General features: G+C 44.3%; 1 protein-coding gene across 35 annotated transcripts in view; it reads left to right on the top strand.

Annotated features, from left to right (window-relative positions):
- gas7b (growth arrest-specific 7b) overlaps positions 1-24474 on the top strand; it is a 718490-nt gene that overhangs the window by 65569 nt on the left and 628447 nt on the right. For 7 of the 35 annotated variants that reach the window (XR_013499139.1, XM_078225370.1, XM_078225385.1 and 4 more), the window contains 3 exons: positions 6885-6922; positions 10687-10832; positions 15970-16007. The gene's annotated coding sequence lies outside the window, so the exon portion shown is untranslated. The other 28 variants (XR_013499137.1, XR_013499136.1, XR_013499140.1 and 25 more) reach the window with 21 other exon arrangements.

Raw genomic sequence — 24474 nt, 5'->3', positions numbered from 1 at the left:
CATAGATGTCTTTGTTATCTAGGTGTTCCAGAGTTGAGTGCAGGGCCAGGGAGATGGCGTCTGCTGTGAACCTGTTGCGGCAGTAGGCGAACTGTAGTGGATCCAGGCAATCTGGGAAACCGGAATTGATTTGTGCCATGACTAACCTTTCGAAGCACTTCATAATGATGGGTGTAAGAGCTACCGGACGATAATCACTAAAGGCACGGTGTCTGGCTTTTCTTTGGTACCGGGATAATGGTCAGCTTCTTGGAGCAGATAGGGACCTCAGATTGTTGTAGAGAGTTTGAAGATGTCTGCAAATACTCCCGCCACCTGGTCCGTGCAGGATCTGAGTGCTCGTCCGGGTGCCCCATCCGGGCCAGTCGCTTTCCATGGGTTGACCTTCGAGAAGGCTGCTCTGACATCTGCAATGGTGACCCCAGATACAGGTTTGTCCGAGCCTTCCAGTCCGACCTCTTGCTAAAATGGGCAAAGAATGCATTGAGCTCATCAGGAAAGGTTGCGTTGGTGCTGGCGATTTTACATGCCTTCAACTTGTAGCCTGTTATGTCTTGCAGACTTTGCCATAGTCGGCAGGGGTCTGTGTAGCTTGCTTGGAACTCTTGCTTGGTCCAGTACTGTCTTTCATCATCTTTGATGGATCTCCTTAGATCATATCTGGTTTTCTTGTATAGTCATGATGTGGAGATGCCGGCGTTGGACTGGGGTAAACACAGTAAGAGTTTTAAAAACGCCAGGTTAAAGTCCAGCTTAAGCTAATGGCATTTGCTACCCAATAAACCTGTTGGACTTTAACCTGGTGTTGTTAAAACTCTTACTTTCTTGTATAGGTCAGGGTCGCCTGACTTGAAAGCCTGGACTTCAGCAAGCAGTGGATATCCCTGTTCATCCATGATTTCCAGTTGGGAAACACACTGATTTGCTGCTTTGTCACACAGTCTTCTGCACACTTACAAATGAAGTCAGTTACTGTAGTGACGTACTCTTTCAGGCTGGTCACAGAGTTTTAAATACTGACCAGTCTACTGATCCAGTCCCGTAGGAGATCATCCGATTCCTCAGACCAACATTGCACGACTTTCTTTGACGGATTCTCCCGTTTCAGTTTTTGTTTGCAAACCGGGAGCAGGAGCACGGCCTTGTGATCTGATTTGCCAAAGTGTGGCCAGGCAAGAGAGCGGTAGGAATGTTTGTGTAGCAGTGGTCTGGGATGTTTGGGCCTCTGGTGGAAAAGGATACATGTTAGTGGGATCCTTTTAGGACGCTCTTGAGCTTTGCTTGATTGAAGTTGCCGGCCATGATGAACAAGACCTCGGGATGTTTCGTCTCAAGGCTATTTGTAAAGGGTGAAGGGCAAGGCTGATAGAAGTACGGAACCCTGGATGACTCGGGATTTGGAGGCCCTGGTCAAGAAGAAGGAGGCATGTGACATGCATAGGCAGCTGGGATCAAGTGGATTCCTTGAAGTGTATAGAGGGTGTAGGAGTAGAGTTAAGAGAAAAATCAGGAGGGCAAAAAGGGTCACGAGATTGTTTTGGCAGATAAGGCAAAGAAGAATCCAAAGAGCTTTTACAAATACATAAAGGGCAAAAGAGTAACTAGGGAGAGAGTAGGGCCTCTTAAGGATCAATAAAGTCATCTGTGTGCGGATCCACAAGAGATGGGTGCGATCCTAAATTAATATTTCTCATCAGTATTTATTGTTGAGAAAGGCATAGATGTTAGGGAATTTGGGGCTATAAATAGTGATATCTTGAGGAGTGTACATATTATAGAGAAGGAGGTGCTGGAAGTCTTAAAGCGCATCAAGGTAGATAAATCCCTGGGACTTGATGAAATGTATCCCAGGACGTTGTGGGAAGCTGGGGAGGAAAATTGCAGGTCCCGTAGCAGAGATATTTGAACCATCAACAGGCAGAGGTGAGGTGCCGGAAGATTGGAGGGTGGCAAATGTTGTGCCTTCGTTTAAGAAGGGCTGCGGGGAAAAGCCTGGGAACTACAGGCTGGTGAGCCTCACATCTGTAGTCGGTAAGTTGTTATAAGATATTCTGAGAGACAGGATCTACATGCATTTCGAGAGGCAAGGACTGATGAGGGACAATTAGCATGGCTTAGTGAGTGGAAAATTATGTCTCACGAATTTGATTGCGTTTTTGAAGGGGTAAGCAAGAAGGTAGATGAGGGCAGTGCAATCGATGTTGCCGACATGGACTTTAGCAAGGCCTTTGACAAGGTAGCATATAGTAGGTTGTTGCATAACGTTAAATCTCACAGGAGCCAATTGGATACAAAATTGGCTTGATGACAGAAGCCAGAGGGTGGCTGTAGAGGATTGTTTTTCAAACTGGAGGCTCGTGACCAGCGGTGTACCTCAGGGATCGGTGCTGGGTCCACTGTTATTTTTCATTTATATTAATGATTTGGATGAGAATTTAGGAGGGATGGTTAGTAAATTTGCAGATGTCACCAAGATTGGTGGCATAGTGGACAGTGAAGAAGGTTATTTAGGATTGCAACAGGATCTCGATCAATTGGGCCAGTGGGCCGATGAATGGCAGATGGAGTTTAATTTAGATAAATGCGAGGTGATGCATTTTGGTAGATCAAACCAGGGCAGGACTTACTCAGTTAATGGTAGGGCGTTGGGGAGAGTTATAGAACAAAGAGATCTTGGGGTACAGGTTCATGGCTCCTTAGAAGTGGAGTCACAGGTGGACAGAGTAGTGAAGAAGGCAATCAGCGTGCATGGTTTCATTAGTCAGAACATTGAATACAGGAGTTGGGACGTCTTGTTGAAGTTGCACAAGACATTGGTAAGGCCACACTTTGAATACTGTGTACAGTTCTGGTCACCCTATTATAGAAAGGATATTATTAAACTAGAAAGAGTGCAGAAAAGATTTACTAGGATGCCACCAGGTCTTGGTGGTTTGAATTATAAGGAGAGGCTGGATATACTGGGACTTTTTCCCTGGAGCATCGGGGTGATCTTATCGAGGTCTATAAAATAATGAGGGGCATAGATAATGTAGATAGTCAACATCTTTTCTCAAAAATGGGGGAATCTAAAACTAGAGGTGAGAGGGGAGGGATACATAAGGGTCCAGAGGGGCAATTTTTTCACACAGTGGGTGGTGAGTGTCTGGTACAAGTTGCCAGATACTCATGGAGGTGGTACAATTTTGTCTTTTAAAAAGCATTTTGACAGTTACATGGGTAAGATGGGTATAGAGAGATATGGGCCAAATGGGGCAATTGGGACTAGCTTAGTGGTTAAAGAAAAGGGCGGCATGGACAAGTTGGCCCGAAAGGCCAGTTTCCATGCTGTAAACCTCTATGATTATATGGGGACGATTTTACCATTCTGTTTCAATGTGCTGGGCGGATTTGAAACTGGGAGTTTCAGATCTGTCCTTTGGGCGTGTTTTCAGGCTCCAATACGCACTCTGCCTGCAAAATTCTGAGCGAGCCTGTTGCTCACTTCAGAAGCCTGTGGGCGGGGCTTAATGCACCCGAAAGCCTGCAGAGGGAGGTATTGTGCATATGCAGGCCTCTGATGCTGCACATGTGCATTTGCAGTAGCAGGGGTCTGACAGAAAAGAAAGAGCTGTCAGGCCCCTGCTAGTGCAGGCAGCCTGAATCAGCTCACCCCCCATGCAATCGCGGGGGCCTGCGGTCCAAGATATAGCCCCTGCTGCCCAGACCGATCGCAGCCCCGCTGCCCAATCCCCCCACCAATCGCTGCAGAGTGGCAGCCGGCCCCCTCCCCCATTATCCCTTCCCCCACCCCCCATTAGCCCCACCCCCTGGCACTGCCCAGTGGACATTGCCCAGGTACACGGTGGGCATTTTCCAGGTGCAAGGGTGCAATGGCCTCCGGTTCCACCCGCGAGGCCAATTCGACTGCTCCCCGTTCACGTGTGTTGTCTATTCCTCGCCAGCAAGAACCTTTCCCAGTGAGGCCATAAAAGCAGTGCCGAGCCTGGATGATTGAGTGTTGAACAGCATTTAATTAAATTTCCATATATTAACCTGCCTCTCGCCCATTTCCGGCGAGAGGCTGACTGTGCTGGAAATCCGGTGCTTGTAAAATGGCGTCGGTTGCAAAAACCGGCGCCAATCGCGCTAAACACTTTCCACCCCACTTTACGACCGTGTTGCACCTGAAAATGGGTGCAACGCGAAGGTAAAGTCGCCCCTTAAGACCCCGTAATGGTGTATATTTCATCCAGCGTGCTTTTCACGTCCCCGTGTGGTGGGATGTAAACTGCTGCCAAAATACAGAGGTGAACTCCCATGGAAGACAGTCGGGGCGGTATTTTAGCGTCAGGAGTTCTCGGTCCAGGGAGCAGAAACTCACCGTTGTTGCTATGTCTAGTCACTACGAGGTGTTGATTAGGAGGTAGACCCCACCACCACTAGCCTTCCCTGAGGCTACTGTAGGGTCTATTTGGTGGATTGAGAAGCCCTCTGGTTGTAGGGCACAGTCGGGTGAAGCAGGAATGAGCTATGTCTCCGTGAAACAGAGAACACAGCAATCCCTCAGTTCTCTTTGAAAAGTGAGTCTCGCTTATTTTCCAGAGGAAAAGAGCAAGAGGACGATACTGGTGAGGTATTAATGGGGAACACAGAGATGGCGGAGGTATCAAAACAAAATTTTGCCTCTCTTCCAGAACGTGCAGAATTGCAGAACGTGAGATTGCAGGGGATTGGGGGTAGAGTACTAGATTGGATTGAGGATTGACTGACTGACAGAAAGCAGAGGGTCGGGTTAAATGGGTCCTTCTCTGGCTGGCGAAATGTAACTAGCGGGGTTCCGCAGGGGTCAGTCCTCAGACCTCAACTGTTTACAATCTATCCAAATGATCTGCATGCAGGGACAGAATGTAACATAGCAAAGTCTGCGGATGATAATAAAATAGGTGGGAAAGCAGGCAGTGGATATAAAGATTTTACAAACAGATATAGATAGGCTAGGAAATTGGGCCAAAATTTGGCAGATGGAGTTTAATGTAGATAAGTGTGAGGTTATCCATTTTGGCAGAAAAAATAGAAAGGCAAATTATTACCGAAATGGAAAGCAGATTCAAAATACGTCCGGGCAGAGGGATCTGGGTGACCATGTTCATGAATTGCAGAAAGTCAGTATGCAGGTGCATCATGTAATAAAAAAGGCAAATGGGATATTGGCATTTATTGCAAAGGGACTGGAATATAAAAGTAGAGAAGTGTTGTTGCAATTTTATAGGGTGTTGGTGAGACCACATCTGGAGTATTGTGCCCAGTTTTGGTCTCCTTATTTGAGGAAGAATGTGGCGGCATTGGAGGCAGTTCAGAGGAGGTTCGCCAGATTGATTCAGGAGATGAAGAGATTAACGTATGAGGAGAGATTAAACTGTTTGGGTTTGGAGTTTAGAAGGATGGAGAGGGGATCTGATCGAGGTATATCAAATTTTAAAAGGGCTTGATAAAGTAAATGTAGACCAAATGTTTCCTCTTATGGGGCGATCTAGAACAAGAGGTCACAGGTATAGGTTGAGAGATGGTAGATTTAAAACTGAGATGGGGAGGACTACTTCTTGCAAACGGTGGTGAATTTGTGAAACTTGCTGCCCCATAGAGCGGTGGAGTCTGAATCGTTGAATGGTTTCAAGAGGGAGATACACATATTTCTAATGAAAAAAAGGGAAAGAGGGATATGGGGAACAGGTGGGGAGGTGGATTTGAGACCAGAGAGAGATCAGCCATGATCTGATTGAATGGCAGAGCAGGCTCAATGAGCTGAATTTGCCTACTTCTGCTCCTAATTCACATGTTCCAGGTTCCTATGTTCCTAACATTCTCTGGGAACCTGCCATATAATCCATGTGAAATCCTAGGATTGGGGACGATTTTTTTGCATTAAAAATATATACCACAGTTAAACGCCATTTAATTGATGTAAATAAATGTCAAGCTTTGCTTTCCAATCAATGGTAATAATTAAGGCATTACTAAGTTTCTATATTGCAGGGTCTTTTGGGGGAATTAATTAAATGGAATTTATTTACACTTTGTAATGGCCAAAGAAAAGCTACTTGTCTCAATTAAGGTTTCCATTTCATCAAGATTTTGCACTTGATAAAAAATTGCCACGTTAGCTGGACATGGTCTGTTCTGGAGACATTCGATGAGGGCAGGATTATTTCCACACAAAACTACTGACATTGCTTCTCTAATTTTATCCTGATGTGAGAATATGAGAGTTCATGTAATGACTAAATCTGCTGGTCAGGCTTTTCACATATCAAATGGGAATGAAACTGCTGTGTCGGCAGAAGAAAATATGTATATAAGTTGTCAGACAGAGCATCGAATGTTTCTGGAGTCCGAACATCTTGTCTCTTCGTCATTAACTTTCTTCACGCTCATGAGTCTACTCATGATATTAGAGTATCGCTCAAAAGTTTTTTTTGTACTTTTCCAATTCAATCAAATCAAGTCCAATTCAGAGTCTCAACAAGTTGAGACATTTCCGATCCAAGCTGACAAGACAGGGTATGCAACCCTTTACCCTGTCTTGGGCCTGATCTACATGAGCCAAGCTGATTGGAGTAGGCAGACGTCTCCGCCCCCAAGGCTTGATCTCATTTGCATCTTAGCCAAAAGGCCAGGATGCCACTTTTAAAAATTGCTTCATATGAAAATGAAGCTTAAATGCAACCCAATGGCCACGACCGAGTGCAGCATCAGCAGACCACACCCGATCCCAGCCAAAAGGCCGAGAAGCGATATGTAATGACTTTGTGCACCGTATTGTATAATTTCTAAATAGTACTTTCCACTTTCAGAAATGATAGACAGATGATTCACCTGCCTCTTTTTCTCTTCTTTTGAAACAGTGGCCGTTGTGCACCTTTTAAAGACTGAATTCATCAAGGTAAGAGATGATAATATAGCAGAATCAAATCTATTTAGCCTTAAGCAAAAACAAGCCTTAATCGATCACCTTGAAGTTGAATTTCATTGTAAATGCTGATTATTCAATCTAAGGCAATGAGCTTGTTATTCACTGTACCCCGGTTGTCATTCAATACCTTACTACAAGCAACTGATTCAGAATTGATGTATACAAAATATCATATATCAATTTCATTGACATTTAATCAGGGCACATAGTATTATGTATTCATCAGTTCATAACACCCAGCTTTTTTCTACTAAAATTAATACAGAGGTTGCAATGTAATGACCCACAAATTACTTGCCTCATCCTAAGTTAAGACTTGTGTTGTAAATACATTACTACATATTATATAGCTCCTTTAATGTAATTAAATGGCCCATGGAGCTTCATAGGAGCCTTATCAAGCAAAATTAGACACCAATACGCATTACATAAGATGAGGGCAGATGGCCAAAGAGGTGGGGAAGAGAATTAGCATCGAGTCAGCTAATGGCGGAAGGAATCATGAGGTTGTAAAAAAAAATGTTGCTGCTATTTCCATCCCCCCCACTCCCCCGCCCCGGCCATATTTTTGTTCCTTTTGCAATGTTATTAAAGTAGAATGGCGAAAACACCATCCACCCCCTCCACCCACCCCCCGTCCCCAACACCACCACCACCCAACCCTCCGCCCTGAAACACCACCCACCCACCACCCTCCGCCCTCAACACCACCCTCACTTCCCTCCGCCCCCAACACCACCCACCCACCGTTCTGCCCCCAACACCACCCACCCACCCCCCTCCACCCTCAACACCACCCACCCTCCCCTCCACCTCCAACACCACCCACCCTTCCCTCCGCCCCCAACACCACCCACCCCCCTCCGCCCCCAACACCACCCAACCCCACTCTGCCCCAACACCACCCATCCTTCCCTCCACCCCCAACACCACCCACCCCCCCTCTGCCCCCAACACCCCCCCTCCGCCCCAACACTACCCACCCCCACCTCCGCCCCAACACCACCCAACCCCCATCCACCCAACCCCCCTCCCACCAACACCACCCACCCCTCCTCCCCCCCAACACCACCCACCCCCCCTCTGCCCCCACACCACCCAGCCCTTCTGCCCCCACACCACACACCCCCCTCTGCGCCCAACACCACACACCCCCCTCCGCCCCTCCCCACCCCTTCCCTCCACCCCTACCCCTCCCCTCCCTCCCTACCCTCCCCTCCACTTCTACCCCTCCCCTCCACCCCTATCTTTCCACCCACCCCACTCGCTACCCTGCCACCCACCCCACCCCCTACCCTGCCACCCACTCCACCCTCTAACCCTCACCACCCCTTCCCTCCACCCCTACCCCTCCCCTCCACCCCTACCCCTCCCCTCCACTCCTACCCCTGTCCTCCCCCCTGCCCTCCCCTTCCCCTCATCCCTCACCCAAATCCTCCAACCCTCCCTCCCCTCCACCCACCCCCACCCTTCCCCTCACCCATCCCCTCACTCCACCCCTCCCCCTCGCTCCCTCCCCCTCCCCACCCCTCCCATACTCCACCCCACCCCCCCACCTCCCATCCCTCCCCCCACCCACCACTCTACCCGTCCCCTCCCCCCACCCACCCCTCTAGCCCTCCCCTACCCCACCACCCCCACTCCCCACACCGCCCCCCTACCCCTCCACCCCTCGCCTACCCCACCCACTACGCCTCCCTTCTCCCATCCCCTTGCCTCTCCCCTGCCTCACCCCCTGCCCCTCCCCTCCCCCACCCTCTTGCTCCTCCCCTCCCTCACCCCCTGCTCCTTCCCTCCCCCACCCCCTGTCCCTACCCTCCCCTGCCCCTGCCCCTCCCCTCCCCCACCCCCTGCCCCTCTCCTGCCCCACCCCCTGCCGCTCTCCTCCCCCACCCCCTGCCCCTCCCCCACACCCTGCCCCTCCTCTCCCCCACCTCCCTGCCCCTCCCCTCCCCCACCCCCCTGCCCCTCCCCTCCCCCACCCCCTGCCCCTCCCCTCCCCCACCCCACCCCCCTTGCCCCACCTCACCCCACCTCCCTTCCCCTCCTTAGCCCCTCCCCTCCCCTCCCTGACACTCTTGCGCCTCCCCTCCCTCACCCCCTGCTCTTTCCCTCCCCCACCCCCCTGCCCCTCCCCTCTCCCACCCCCTGTTTCCTCCCCTCCCCTGCCCCTCCCCCCCAATCCCCTGCCCCTCCTCTCCCCCACCCCCCTGCCCCTCCCTTCCCCCATCCCCTGCCCCTCCCCCATCCCCTCCCCTCCCCCACCACTCTGCCCCTCCCCTCCCCCACCCCCTGCCCCTCCCCTCCCCCACCCCCTGCCCCTCCCCACCTCCCTGCCCCTCCCCTCCCCCCACCCTACCCCCTGCCCACCTTACCCCACCTCCCTTCCCCTCCCCGCCCCCACCCCTCCCCTCCCCTCCCCCAACCCCCCTGCCCCTCTCCTCCCCCACCCTCTCCTTCCCCTCCCCCACCCCTCTATCCCTCCCCTCCCCCACCCCCAATCCCTCCCCTCCCCACCCCTCCCCACCCAATCAGCCAGGCGCTCTTTATGTTTTCACTTCAACCTCTATCCAGGGAATGAGATGTCTGCCAACTGGAGATTGCTGACAGGTGTTGGATTGTGCTGCATAGACACAGTTTGCTGCATTATTTTTTCATCACTTTTCGTTTCTGGGGGCTTACAGCTCCCTGTGACAGATCCATGCAGCCATCCACCTAGCGGCAGCCCAGTGGAAGTACCAGCCTGCACGCTCTCTTTTCTCAGCGCCCATCCTCTTCCCGCTGCCTCAGCAGTGCTGCCCAGTGCATGTTTCATGTTGGCCATCCAGAGTGAAATTGCATTCAGGAAACAAATTTCGCTTCCGCTTCTGGTCCGCTCAGTGCGTACACTCAGTGGATTCAAAATTCAGGCCTGGTTAACAGCAATCAAGGATTGGTTATGCTCAATCACTTTAGCGACAAAATCAGAGGGTATAGTTATGAGAAGAGATATAACAAAATTAGCACATGTATCCAACAGGACGGAAAGGGTTCAGAGAGACCCAGTGAATATGATCGCAGCCAGGTATCCCTGGAGAGGGAGCATGCGGTGTCCACGGGCGCAGTTGACGCCTTCCACGCCCTTTGACCCCGATAATCACATTATGATTTAATGTTTCAAGTTTCCTTTGTACTTTGGTTCTGTTCGGGCTGTTCTCCCTCCTTTTGGGGAGCTGCCCCTTTTACTTTGTCCCTGATTTAATTTGAGTTGGTTTATTTGTTTTGCCCTGAAAGAGGGAGAGACCCAGTGAATATCTAAAGTTTTTACAGAGTTTCAGACCGTAACCAATGAAAGTTTAATTCGTTGGGGTAATCTTGAGGCATGCATTTTGAGTTAATATTTAAGGTTATAAGAAGATTTTTGTGCATGGAATTAAAGTACTGAATGCATGACAGCAAGGTAATCAGGAAAGCTGACCCAATCAGAACATTTACATTGGAGCTGGAGGCGAAAAACTAAAGGACACTAAAGCACAGAGTGAGGAAATGGGATTAGCGAGGACAATTTTAAAGCAGAGGTGACACTATTGTGATAATTTTCCTAATGTTCAATATTAATGAATGGCTGATTAATTTTACATTGCTTTGGCAGATAGCATGGTCTATTTTCGAAATGCTGTGTTGGTTATTCATGGCATTTGGAAGCTGATCAAATAACTGAATTTGATTCACATCTGTTTCTGAAACCTTTACAGAGTGAAAGGCGTCACTGATCGCGTGGATTTCATGTTGATTGGCATGCAGGAGACCTACTCATATAATATCAGTGGGATCAGCGTCTGCCTGCCATGAGTCTTCAGTCTTGAAGCCAATGGGTACAGATCTGTGTATTTTTTCAAAGGTAGGTCGGTATGCTAAGTTAAATTGATGTTGCAGTAAGTGAATTATTTTTGAAGTCTATATCCAGAGAAAAAATGAGTAATGTTTATATCATTTTTATGCATCAGGAAGCATGGACAAATAGGTATGTTCTACTGTTTGTTGCTTAAATATTTATCGTGTGTAAATAAAGCTTTTGACCCAAAACCTGCAGTTCAGTTTGATAAGAGTGCAAATCTAGTCACCCTTTCCATTAAGGAAGCATCACATGTTGGAACACGCTGCATTTCTGGAGGCATTTTTGCAAGAGTTTTTTGCTATGATCATTGTTCCTCACAATTTTCTTCCGAGGCATTGGTGTCCTCCACTTGTAAATGGTTGAATGCTTTCTTACAAGAGTGGTCAGTAATGTTGAACCTGAACAAGTATATGACACGAGTTAAACATTTGGTATAGTTGCACCATAAAAGTACACGCCTTTGTCTCTATTTGCAATGATACTTGAAGTGTTTTATAATTCATTTTTTGGTTTTATCCCAAGAAGTTTTCCTTCTGGTCTAACTTGTCGGAATTTAGAGAAATACTCCTCCCAATTTCTTTATTTTTTCTTCAATTTGTTTAGTTTGTTAATTGACTTTAACACATGCATTTCTGATTTCACAGCAAACAGCTAAATGTCTATCTACAATGTTCAGGTTGTTCTTTATGAATGCATTCCTGGCTAACATGTTTGACATTACTTTCTGAAATACTATTATCACATGTAGTTTATAAATGGTCGACTGTTGAACTGTTTGAAGTTGACCCCATATTGGTAACAGTTATGATTTTTACTTAAACATAAATGACTTCATAAATATAACATTTGAGCAGACAAACAAGAATTGCATAACCAGATTGTTCCATGCATAAGGCTGTGATTGTCCCATGTACTTCCTGCAGTTTTTTCTCATCCCTGCTAAAAGCACTGCCCTGAATGTGCCCGAGGCCCAGTAGTTATATATTAAAACTGTACTGCAGCAAAATTCATCCAATCACATTTCTCCCATAAGGGCTTCCCACCTCACCCAACCTTGCCACCATGCTTAATCATGAACATGTCCAGGTCCAGATCAGCTCCTCACCCCCCTTTGTTTGTTTTAGCCTTCCATTACTTTGCTGATGATTGAGAGTAGAATGGTGGTTTGATAATTGGCAGGATTGGAGTTGTCCTGCTAAATGAGGACATTGAGGTCACTTGCAAATATTGTCTGGGTTTTTTTGGATATCCTTGTCCTCTTCAGTTCACATTCACTTGACTTGTCAGCTTAATTGACGTGCTGAATATTACGTCTAGCATTTATGTGTATATTATGTAGGTTAATTGACAGTCCAGTGGCATTATTGCTGGTTTTTCTTGGTTAAATGCTCTGTTGTAGACGAGCTAAGCACATAGTTGCAGCAATGAGCAAAACATAAAACTATTTTGTGAGCATGTTGAACTGGAATGGAAAACAAACAAATTAATGCAAATTAATTCTCTCCCCACAGATGCTGTCAGACATGCTGAGATTTTCCAGCACCTTCAGTTTTTGTTTCAGATTCCAGCATCCGCAGTATTTTACTTTTAAATTAATGCAGTGTTTTTGTGAAAAAAGTGAATCAATTCCCCATGTTAATTAAGAAAATATGAAGAAAGTAAACTCCTACCAATACTGTAGTACACTAATATTGGCTATTGATGGTAGCCAATGATCCTTGTCTTATTAATCCTTGGTTGATTAATTGTTATGAAGGGAAATCCCAAACCTAGAATTAGATCTCTCACTATAGCCTCAGACAGAAAGCGGATTTTTTTTTTGAAATGCAATTATCCTTTTGATTACAGAATAGCACATGGTGAAAGGAGATTGAAGAATGAAGGCATTATTTAATATAAAAAGTTAAGTTGAAGGATATTAATAGTTACATTTAAAAATATCTTGAATGATACATAATATCATTTTTAATGCACCTGCAACTTTTGGAAAGGATGAATATATTTGCTTCATGAACAAGCAACGCTTCAAAATCTCCAAATACTCCTTGAAGGATTATGTTACGTTATCCTCCAGAATGTGGATGGTGCAAATATTTGGGCTCGTATTAACATCAGCAATACATGTTTACACTTCAGACTGAAATATAACACTTCTCTGAGATGAAGGTATCCAGCAACTATGCAACATAATATTTAAATGAAAATAACACGTGCAAAGTATTTATGTATCTTCCCCTGGATACTATGTAATAAAATTATCGATTTAAGTATATGATTTGTTGATTGGGTGACTTCCTGATCTCTACACTATCGTGCCAAATTTAATCCAGTAAGATTTAATGGATCTTGTAACAGCAGCATCAAAAATAATATTGCATTTTCCTGTAAACAGGTCACAATGACACCCAACAACACCCCATTAGGCCATAAATGGAGCAATCCATGACAAGTATAGACGGAGAAAGAAAATAAACCATATAGCACTGTTGGTTAAAAAACAAATTACTGTGGATGCTGGAATCTGAAAGAAAAACAGAAAATGCACAAAATCCCAGCAGGTCTGGCAGCATCTGTGGAGAACGAACAAAGTTAACATTTCAAGTCTGGATGATTCTTCTCTCTGTTCTCTCTCTGCAGATGCTGTTAGACTTGCTGAGATTTTCCTGCATTTTCTGTTTCTGTAGAGATTTAATTCATTCTGGTAATTTGTTACATTAAAATATTTTTTTCTGCTGTTATTGTGTTCACATCCACGAGTACATGGAGATTAACAGTTTTCATGTTAGCCAAAAAGTAGTTTTAATGATAATTTATTTCTTCCATTCAATTATTTTGGTGTTGAATGCGGTGTTCCAAATTCAAGCATTATTTATCATTTTATATCCTATTTTGTCGGAAATTTTTCTTCCAGAACTTTACATTGCATTTCTGCCATGCTCTGCTTTCTTAAAGGCATTGAATCATACCAGATGTACAGTTCAATTGTCAACACAAACTGCTTTGCATCTTACGTTAACAAGAATGCCCATGTCAACATTAGGAATCACTGCCACTGTTGTCATGCTACCATTTTCACATCAATTCAAAATTATTCCACGTGCATTTTGATGATTTAGTTGCAGAAAACTAAAAATAAACATTGTAAGATTGCCAGTGGAAAACCAAGAACTCTTACTTTAATGCTCAGACTCCTCACCACTACAAGAGGTTGTCATATTTACTACCTGCCCTCTTCCAGCACTAACATTTAAATGGCCCAAAGTTAATATTTCCTGTGGCAACAGGATGGGTTTACCAACTGTGCAACTGTCAGGCTAGTGCCCAATAATTAGTTCCCAAAAAGTAGTTTAATGCCACACTTGGAGGGATGCATGACTATGTGAGACATCCCACTCAATGCCATCCAGTCATGCCAATTTTACACAGATAATGATGAGGAATTTGATTGTAAGGCATGTCTCGCATCAGCTGTTTCTCCAATCTCAAGCTCCTACTTCACATAACTTCCGCAAATATACTTTTATATGAGTAACTCATTGTACTATTAGAAATTGTTTTAAAATATACAATTTCTCTTCATAATTTAAATTGATAGTTGGAGAATCAATGCATTATTACTCATTTTTAGTTTAATAATTATCTTTATGGCATTTTCTCATTTTAAAATGGCTTCACTAATGAAAATGCCAAATTATGTAGACTCCACTTGACTCTTTGCCTCTTCACACACTAACTCACAGAAAAGGCATGGATGAATTATGGAATGCCAGTAAGTCATAAGTAATCCATTCATTTATTAATGGAAATGATAACACGTTGATGGTGGCACAGTGATTACCATTGTTGCCTCACAGCGCCAGGGACCCGGGTACAATTCTGGCCTTGGTGACTGTCTGTGTGGAGCTTGTACGTTCTCCCCATGTTTGCATGGGTTTCCTCCCAGTGCTCTGGTTTCCTCCTGCAGAGATGTGGATTGGGCATGCTAAATTGCCCTTTAGTGTCGAAAAGATATATAGGTTAGGTGGATTAGTCATGGTAAATGCATGCGGTTACAGGTATAGGGCGGTGTGGTTGGCGGGTGGGCCTGGGCAAGATGCTCTTTCGAAGAGTTGGCACAGACCCGATGGACCGTATCGCCGCATTCTGCACTGTCCGGACTCTATGTTATAATAATGCGTCTACATATTAATTGATCTTCAAGGTATTCTATTTATATACTTGAATTTGACAATATAACTTCAACGTCAAATAAATCAGTTCCATTCCCAAAACGGTTTTTACAATTTAATTAGAACTTGCAATACAATTTGATGAAAAAAGATTCAAAATTCATTGGAAACCTGCCACAACTCACATTTTGGCATATAATCCATGTGAAATCCTAGGGTTGGGGATGATTTTTTTTCATTAATAATATAAACCACAGTTAAATATCATTTAATTGAAAAAAAGTGTCAAACCTTGCTATCAGATCAATGGTAATAATTAAGGTATTACTAAGTTTCTATATCTCAAGGTTTTTTGGGGGAATGAATTTAATTAAGTTTATTTACACTTTGTAATGGCTAAGGAAAAGCTACTTGTCTTAAAGTTTCAACCTCATCAAGATTTTGCACTTGGTAAAAAATTGCCACATGAGCTGGACGTGGCCAGTTCTGGAGACATTTGATGAGGACAGGATTATTTCCACACAAAACTACTGACATTGCTTCTCTAATTTTATCCTAATGTGAGAACACGAGTGTTCATGTAATAACTAAATCTGCTGGTCAGGCTTTTCACATATCAAATGGGAATGAAACTGCTGTGGAGGCAGAAAAATATGTGTATATAAGTTGTCAGACAGAGCATTGAATGTTTCTGGAGTCCGACCATCTTGTCTCTTTGTCATTAACTTTCTTCACGCTTATGAGGGTACTCATGATATTAGAGTATCGCTCTGAATGAGATTTGTGATTTTGAGGTATTTATTTAGACATCTTGTGGTACTTAAAATATTGAAATGTTTATATTTGTGAGGACCTCGTTTAATATGTAATGACTTTGTGCACCATATTGTATAATTTCTAAATAGTACTTTCCGCTTTCAGAAATGATAGACAGATGATTCACCTGTCTCTTTTCTCTTCTTTTGTAACAGTGGCCGTTGTGCACCTTTTAAAGGCTGAATTCATCAAGGTAAGAGATGATAAGAAAGCAGAATCTAATCTATTTAGCGTAAAGTGAAAACAAGCCTTAATCGATCATCTTAAAGTTGAATTTGATTGAAAATGCTGATTATTCAATATAAGGGAAGGAGCTCGTTATTCACTGTACCCCGGTTGTTATTCAATACCTTACGACAAGCAACTAATTCAGAAATGATGTGCACAAGATATCAGATGTCAATTTTAATGACATTTAATCGGGGCGCATAGTATTATGTATTCATCTGTTCATAACACTCAGCTTTTTTCTTTTTAAATTAATACAGAGGTTGAAATGTAATGACCCATAAATACTTGTCTTATCCTCAAAGGCGGTAAGTCTAAATCTGTGTTGTCAATACATTACAATATATTTATATAGCTCCTTTAATGAGGAGCCTTATCAAACAAAATTAGACACCCATGAACTGACATGAGATGCGGGCAGATGTCAAAGAGGCAGGGAAGAGAATTAGGGTTGAGGCAGCTGATGGCAGAAGGAGTCATGAGGTTGAAAAAATTATGCACAGGTGACATTTTCTCCCTCAATGTTCTTATTCCTTTTGCAATGTTATTAAAGTAAAACATGAGTCCCTATCTTCTGAGCTCCAGGGTGTGGTATCTGAGGGCGTATTCCAAGCCTGCACTAAGTAACCCCCCTCCCCCCGAAGTACGCAGGTCATGGCAATTGGTCGCAAAGTGCAAACTTCAACAATCAATTTCCTTGCACTAGAATCATCCGAAAATTGCAATTTAAGTCACAAACTTTGGACGGTTCCAATTGTTTTATCTCGAACTAGTATGAAGAATTAGAACCACTTCTAACTATTGCAAAATGTGCACCAAATCCCCACTTTCCACCCACGCGCAGGAATCCCCTTATATCCTGAACCCCCAGGTGACACCCATCTGTACGTCTCTCCTATTCCATCCCCATGAGACTACACAGCCCGAGCAGTTGGAGCCCTCCACACAACAAGGCCCGGCCAGACCTCCTTCCTATCCTCTCAAGGCCCGATTTGCCCATCTCCCTCCCAAGATTCAACCTCATAACCCACACACCAAGACCCGACCTAAACCCCCACCTGTGCCCCAAGTTCTGATCTGATCTCCCCCACCCCTCAAAGGTCAAGCCAGCCACCCCCACACCAATTGGCCCGATCCACCCAATTCCCCAAGGCCTGATCTGATCCCCTCACCCCCCGACCACCCAAGGTTCAACACAACAGCATGTGAAATTGCTTCAATAGATATTAGGCGCACGTCTTGACCTCATCGTCCACTTGTGCCACATTTTGTTCAGCGGGCCCGCTCAGCAATCGAAAGTGCATCTGCCGGCAATTACAAACCTAGTTAAACCCGTTAAGGAGTCAAATAAAATCAATTCTATTTGGCACATCCACTTTTATGGTCGATGAGTTTATCGGCTAGGCGGCATTTATATTTTTGCTTCAACCCCTATCCGGAGGATGAGATGTCTGGGGTCTGAAGATTGCTGTCAGGTGTTTGACTGTGCTGCATAGACACAGTTTGCTGTACTTTTCATCACTTAATTTTGAGAGGCTTGCAGCTCCCTGTGACAGAACCATACAACTGTCCACCTTGAGGGATCCCAGTAGAAGTAGCAGCCTGCACCCTCTCCTTTCTCAGTGCCTGTCCTCTTCCCGCTCCCTCAGCAGTGCTGTGCCTTTCCCAGTGCACGTTTCATGTTGGCTGCCTGTTCATTGGTCAAGAAGAGTGAAATTGCATTCAGGAAACGCATTTCGCTTTCAGTTCTGGTCCACCCAGTGCGTGCGCTCAATGGACTCAAAATGTAGGCCTGGTTAAAAGTAACCAGGTGACACCATAATGAACACTGCTTGAGCTGAATTGCCTCATGTAGTGACAGCTGTATGATCCTAAACCAAAGAAATGGGGACTCAAACAGGTTTGGAGTAGCTGAGGTGGTTAGGAAAGTCTGATAAGGGGAGTTAGAACCAACTATTGGATGTTAAGATTTACGACTGACCTTGTTCCATGTTTAAATGTCAATGGCAGATTAAAATTTTCCATCTGAATATGGGAGAAATAAACTTTTTAAATAGATTCAACATTGGAGTTATATTCTGTATTGCTAGAAACAGCATGGTGAGATTGACACCAATTTCATACAAACATCTTTTAAATGGAAAGCTATCAGCTCAGAACGGGTAAGTTATCAGGAAAGAACTGCAAAGAAACGCATAAAAGACAATGGGGGTGATTCTCCCATCCCGCTGCACTGTTTTTATGGGGGGGTGGGGTGGGGGGGCGGCGGGACGAGGCTGGCCCGGACACATCCAAGGGGCCAGAAATCGGGCTGGGAGGGCCAGCAATGTGGGGGTCGCGGGGTTGGCCAGCAATTGGGAGGCCGGCAGACAGGGGCCATTTACACATGTGCCGATCTCGGCGCTGACAGATCGGCTCATGCGCAGTGGCCCGCTCAGTGCTTTCCTACCGGCCTCTCCAACGGGCCCACAGATTTTCAGCGTGATTCACGCAAGTACTCTCTGCAGTGCGCTGTGTGTGGGAGATTGGGAGATTCATTTTGAAACTCCTGCTGAAAAATTCAGCGTGATTTACTCCAGTTTTTACGTGAATTCAACACTTACAATTTTTGGGGGAGAATTGCTCCCCATACATTTGTTGTCGGAAATGTTTAATCAGCCCAGAACAAACAATTCTCCTATTGTTCAATATTATCTCCGTTCAGTATTGGCGAATGGCTGATTAATTTTACATTGCTTTGGCAGATAGTACAGTCTATTTTGGGATTGCTGCATTGGTTATTCATGGCATCTGGAGACTGATGAAATGACTGTGAATTTGATTCACATCTGTTTCTGAAACCTTTGCAGAGTGAAAGGCGTCACTGATCAGGTGGATTTCTTGTTGATTTGCAGGCAGGAGACCTCTACTTTTATACCAGTGGGATCAGCCTGCCATGAGCCATTAGTCTAGAAGCCAACAGGTGCAGATCTGTGTATTTTTTCAAAGGTAGGTAGGTATGCTAAGTTAAATTGATGTTGCAGTAAGTGAATTCTTTTTGAAGTCTATATCCAGAGAAAAAATGAATGATATTTATATCATTTTTATGCATCAGGAAGCATGGACAAATAGGTATTTAATGCTGTTTGTTCCTTATATATTTATCTTATGTCAATAAAGCTTTTGACCCAAAACCTGCAGCTCAATTTGATGAGTGCAAATCCAGTCACCCCTTCCATTAAGGAAGCATCACATGTTGGAACACGCTGCATTTCTGGAGGCATTTTTGCAAGAGTTTTTTGCTAAAATCATTGTTCCTCACAATTTGCGACCGAGGTATTGGTGTCCTCCACTTGTAAATGGTTGAATGCTTTCTTACAAGAGTGGTCAGTAATGCTGAACCTGAACAAGTATATGACACGAGTTAAACGTTTGGTATAGTTGCACCATAAAAATACACTCCTCTGTCTCTGTTTGCAAAGAACTTGAAGTGTTTTATAATTCATTTTTTGATTTTATTCTAAGAAGTTTTCTTTCTGGTCTAACCTGTTGGAATATAGAGAAATACTCCTCCCAATTTCTTTATTTCTCCTTCAATTTGTTTAGATTGTTAATTGACTTTAACACATGTATTTCTGATTTCACAGCAAACAGTTAAATGTCTATCTATAATGTTCAGGTTCTTTATGAATGCATTCCTGGTTAACATGTTTGATATTACTTTCTGAAATACTACGATCACATGTAGTTTATAAATGGTTGACTGTTGAACTGTTTGAAGTTGACCCCATATTGGTAACAGTTATGATTTTTACTTAAACATAAATGACTTCATAAATATAACATTTGAGCAGACAAACAAGAATTACATAACCAAATTGTTCCATGGATAAGGCTGTGACATTGTCCCATGTACTTCCTGCAGTTTTTTCTCATCCCTGCTAAATGCACTGCCCTGAATGTGCCCGAGGCCCAGTAGTTATATCTTAAAACTTTATTGCAGCAAAATTCATCCAATCACATTTCTCCCATAAGGGCTTCCCACCTCACCCAACCTTGCCACCATGCTTAATCATGAACATGTCCAGGTCCAGATCACCTCCTCACCCCTCTTTGTTTGTTTTAGCCTTTCTACAAATGTCCTTTGTTTCTGAAAACTTGGAAGCTAATAACCTTTTTTTATTTGTTCATTTGTTCATGGGTGTCACTGGCTGGCCAGCATTTATTGCCCATCAATAGTTGCCCTTGAGAAGGTGGCGTTGAGCTGCCCTCTTGCATCATTGAAGTCCACATGCTGTGGGTTGATCCACAAAGCCATTCGGGATGAAATTCTAGGATTTTGACCCAGCGACAGTGAAGGAACAGCAATATATTTACAAGTCAGGATGGTGAGTGACTTGGAGGGGAACTTGCAGGTCATGGTGTTCTCATGGATCTGCTGCCCTTGTCCTTCTCAATGGAAGTGGTTGTGGGTTTGGAAGGTGCTGTCTAAGGATCTTTGGTGAATTGCTGCAATGCATATTGTAGATAGTACACACTATTGGTACTGAGTGTTGGTGGTGGAGGGAGTGGATGTTTGTGGGTGTGATGCTAATCAAGTGGGCTGCTTTGTCCTGGATGGTATCAAGCTTCTTGAGTGTTGTTGGAGCTGCACTCATCCAGGCAAGTGGGGAATATTCCATCACACTCCTGACTTGTGCCTTGTAGATGGTATACAGGCTTTGGGCAGTCAGGAGGTGAGTTACTCGCCGCAGTATTCCTAGCCTCTGACTGCTGTTGTAGCCACTCTGTTTATGTGGCGAGTCCAGTTGCGTTTCTGGTCAATGGTAACCCCAAGGATGTTGACAGTGGGCTGACTGAATGAATTCTAGCGTTAAAGAAATCCAAACTTAAACACCATCCTCTTTACTAATTCGAGTAAAGGATAAATAAAACTAGTTCAGCAAACATAATACTAAACTGCAACTGGACAAAGCTTGAATAAAGTAACAAAATGAGATTATATTTGATGAAATTTCAACAAATGGACCAGGCATGCCTACATACAAGGAGTGATAACAGATAATACTATAGATGGCTTCATGTCTCAAACTGGTTCTCCCTCACTTTGCCTACAATAACAAAATGTGTAAAATGATCAGTCACCTTCCATTCCAAAATAAAAGAATCGAGCTCAAACATTCAGATTTAACATGGGGTAAGTTTGAATTAACAGGCAAACTATGATCGAGCATGCCACATCGCACTTTAAATGGCATGTGACAAAGACTGATCCCAGAGCAATTCACCCGGATGTCAGTGTCCATTGTGAGTCACAAAATCTCATTAAATCTCTTATCTCATGAGGAATTTCAACATTTCATTTTCAAAATTGAATTCACTGAAAAGTCTTGGATTGTCTCAGTGACTGGCCACATGTTGATGGTTCAATCTCTTCTCCTGAGACTGCCTGGGTTGCACAAATTTGCATTCCTGCCTCTATATATCGGTTCACTTCCAACTCCTTCACAGACCCTATTTTCACTAAGCTAGTGCTGCCTTTGGGTTTCTCTGAACTTTACTCTCTCAATTGCACCAAGCTATAAATGGTTGTCAGGGTGTCACTGTCACCAGCACAGGACCAGCAACCTTCTGTCAGCATTTCAATTCCTCAAGGACTTCTTTGCCCCAAACTGCCTGATGCGTACTAACACCTTCCTGGTCTTCTCTGTGAGCTGCAATGCTCACTGAGTTTTAAACTGCAACCAACCCATCTCCCAGCAAATGCACAGGTACATTGAAACCAGAGAACCTTCTTAAGCTCCGTCCATCTCCATAATAATGTAGCCTGTGCTGGCCCATCCTCAAACCCCATAACAGGACCCTACATTGGTAGAATTTCTCGCTTGGTTCATACATTATCAAGTTTGTGGATAACCTTATATTGGGGAAGGACTCTTTGGCCAATCAGATTAATGTCCCTTCTCCATAGTCTTCAGTGTTTGTATAATCCACTCCAGCTCCAAATCCTGGAAACAGTGCCAGTTTAATCCAGATTCCTGGCCTCATTCCAGCCTTTTGAGAGTTTACTCAGACTTTCTCAAAACAAGAGTCTGGGAAACATGAGTCCTTATCCATTTTCCTCATGGGCATTGCAGAGCTTCATAAAATTTGACATTTTCAAATTGTTTATGCAACTTTTTATGGTGTCTCCCATCTGCCATCGATCAGATTATGTATTCATCTATCAAACTCCATCTCCTGATTCCGTGCCATAGTTGACCATCTCGTGTGTAAAGCTACTTATTGCCCTGGTTTGTAGTTCAAGCGTCATTGAATGTGCAAGAAAGAGTGATTCAGTTAAGTTAAAGATAACCTATATTTTGCCTTTATATACTTACTAAACTCCTTAATACACTTATGACTATGTGGCCAAATTCCACTCCAACTCCATTTTCAAATTTGCTGATGACTCCATCATGTTGGGTCGGATCTCAAACAATGACAAGACGGAGTACAGGATAGAGTTCGAGAATCTGGTGAAATGGTGCAATGACAATAATCTCTCCCTCAATGTCAATAAAATGAAGGAGCTCGTCATCAACTTCAGGAAGCATAGTGGAGGACATGCCCCTGTCTACATCAACAGGGATGATGCGTTACAAACACCCCCAGTGATGTACCACCCTCCCCACTCCCCCTCGACTTCGTCACATACCTCCTGGCTTTTTTCAACTTGGCCTCATGAATGGCTTCTCCACCTGCCCACACCAACTGGGCAGTGTAATATCCCAGTCAATTGGTTTGTTAACAAGCGCATTTGATTTTAATTATTTGTTTTAATATGGTGAGTCTGCTGCTGATTTTGAAACCAGCCCACCTACCCCATGTTAGACAGCTCAAGGGTAGTTGGGAAGAGAGTCTGGGCACCCCTCGTATTTTACATCCCCCTCCCCCTCCTGAAAACATGCTGCAGCACGGGGCTGTAAAACCCAGCCCAAGGCCCATAGAAGTTTCCCAGATCTGTAATTTGGCTGACTGGCCTTCGGTTTCCCAGTTTATATCTCTATCTATTTTTAAACAGGCATCTAATGTTGTCAACCCTGCAGTCCTTGAATATCACATCATGTTGAAGGGGAATTGAAAGAGTGTGGCCAACTCCTATTTCCATCCTTACTTCTCTCAGCAACCTGAGATGTATCCCATCTGGACCGGTTGATTTTTTTTTTTGCTTTGAGCACTCTATTTAAGCATTTTTTAGCCATTTTATCCTGTCCAATTTCTCTATTACTTGCTCCTTTACTGACCATTCATTAGCAAAGACAAATGCAAAGTATTTATTATGGACATCAGCCATGTCTTCTGCCTCCACAAGAAGATTTTCTTTTAAGTCCTTATTGGGCCCCAATTTTCCTTTGATTGTGCTTTTATGCTTGATATGTTTATGGAAGACTTTCCGATTCCTTTGTATGTTACCCCCTACTCTTTTCTCATGCAATCTCTTTGCCACTCTTATTTGCTTTCTCAGTTCTCATCTGAACTTTCTGTAATCAGCTTCAATCTCTACTGAATGATGAACCTGACATATATCATGGGTTTCCTGTTTCACTTAAATCTCTATATCTTTAATCATAAAAGGAACTCAAGCTTTAGGTCCCATTCCTATCTCCCTCCGAGCAGTAGGTCCAGTGTGTAACTGAACCATCTGATTGGTTTGTAGTGTTCTGTCATTTTGTTTATTATTTTGCCTCCCAATCTTTATTTCCAGTCTACTTGAGCCAGTTTCCTTTCCAACCCCAAAGATGTGTGGGTTAGGTTGATTGGCCATGCTAAATTGCCCCTTAATGTCAGGGGGATGAACCGGTTACAGGGATAGGGCCTGGGTGGGATTGCTGTCAGTGCAGGCTTGATGGGCCGAATGGCCTCCTTGTGCACCGCAGGGATTCTATGATTCTATGATCTCATGGAATTTATCCCTCTTCAGTTCAGCAACTTCACATTCGAGTTTTCCCAGTCTGTTCTCATAATTTAAAGAAGAGCTAAGCAGGTTTATCAGTAAGCCGGTGTCCTCTGTTCTTGTAATCAATAAGCCTGTCCTGGTCAGGGTTCTTCAGTAATAGCAGCCAATCATAAAAGGTAAGGCATTTTAATAGAACATTATTCAGCAAATCTCGTGGTGAGCCAGGAAGAACAGAAGTCTTCTTTTGACATCACGGTTGTCCTGCATTCTCTCATACTGCTCCTCAGAACGACTTCCAGGTCCGCTGCACATGAAATCAGTGACCCAGCAATCAGCATCCTCAAATGAGGGAGTTACCTGTCGAGGCAACGCAGGTGTTGGCAGCTCATGCCAAAAAAAATCTTACTGAGACCTGATAGGTTTAAGGTGCGAGGGGCAAGGTTTAAAGGAGATGTACAAGGTAGATTTTTTACACAGAGAGTAGTGGGTGCCTGGAACCCGTTGCCGGGGGCGG

The sequence above is a fragment of the Mustelus asterias genome, chromosome 12, assembly GCF_964213995.1.
Source record: "Mustelus asterias chromosome 12, sMusAst1.hap1.1, whole genome shotgun sequence".
Classification (NCBI taxonomy): domain Eukaryota; kingdom Metazoa; phylum Chordata; class Chondrichthyes; order Carcharhiniformes; family Triakidae; genus Mustelus; species Mustelus asterias.
Note: the sequence above shows the minus strand (reverse complement) of the source record. Positions and strands in the feature narration are given on the sequence as shown.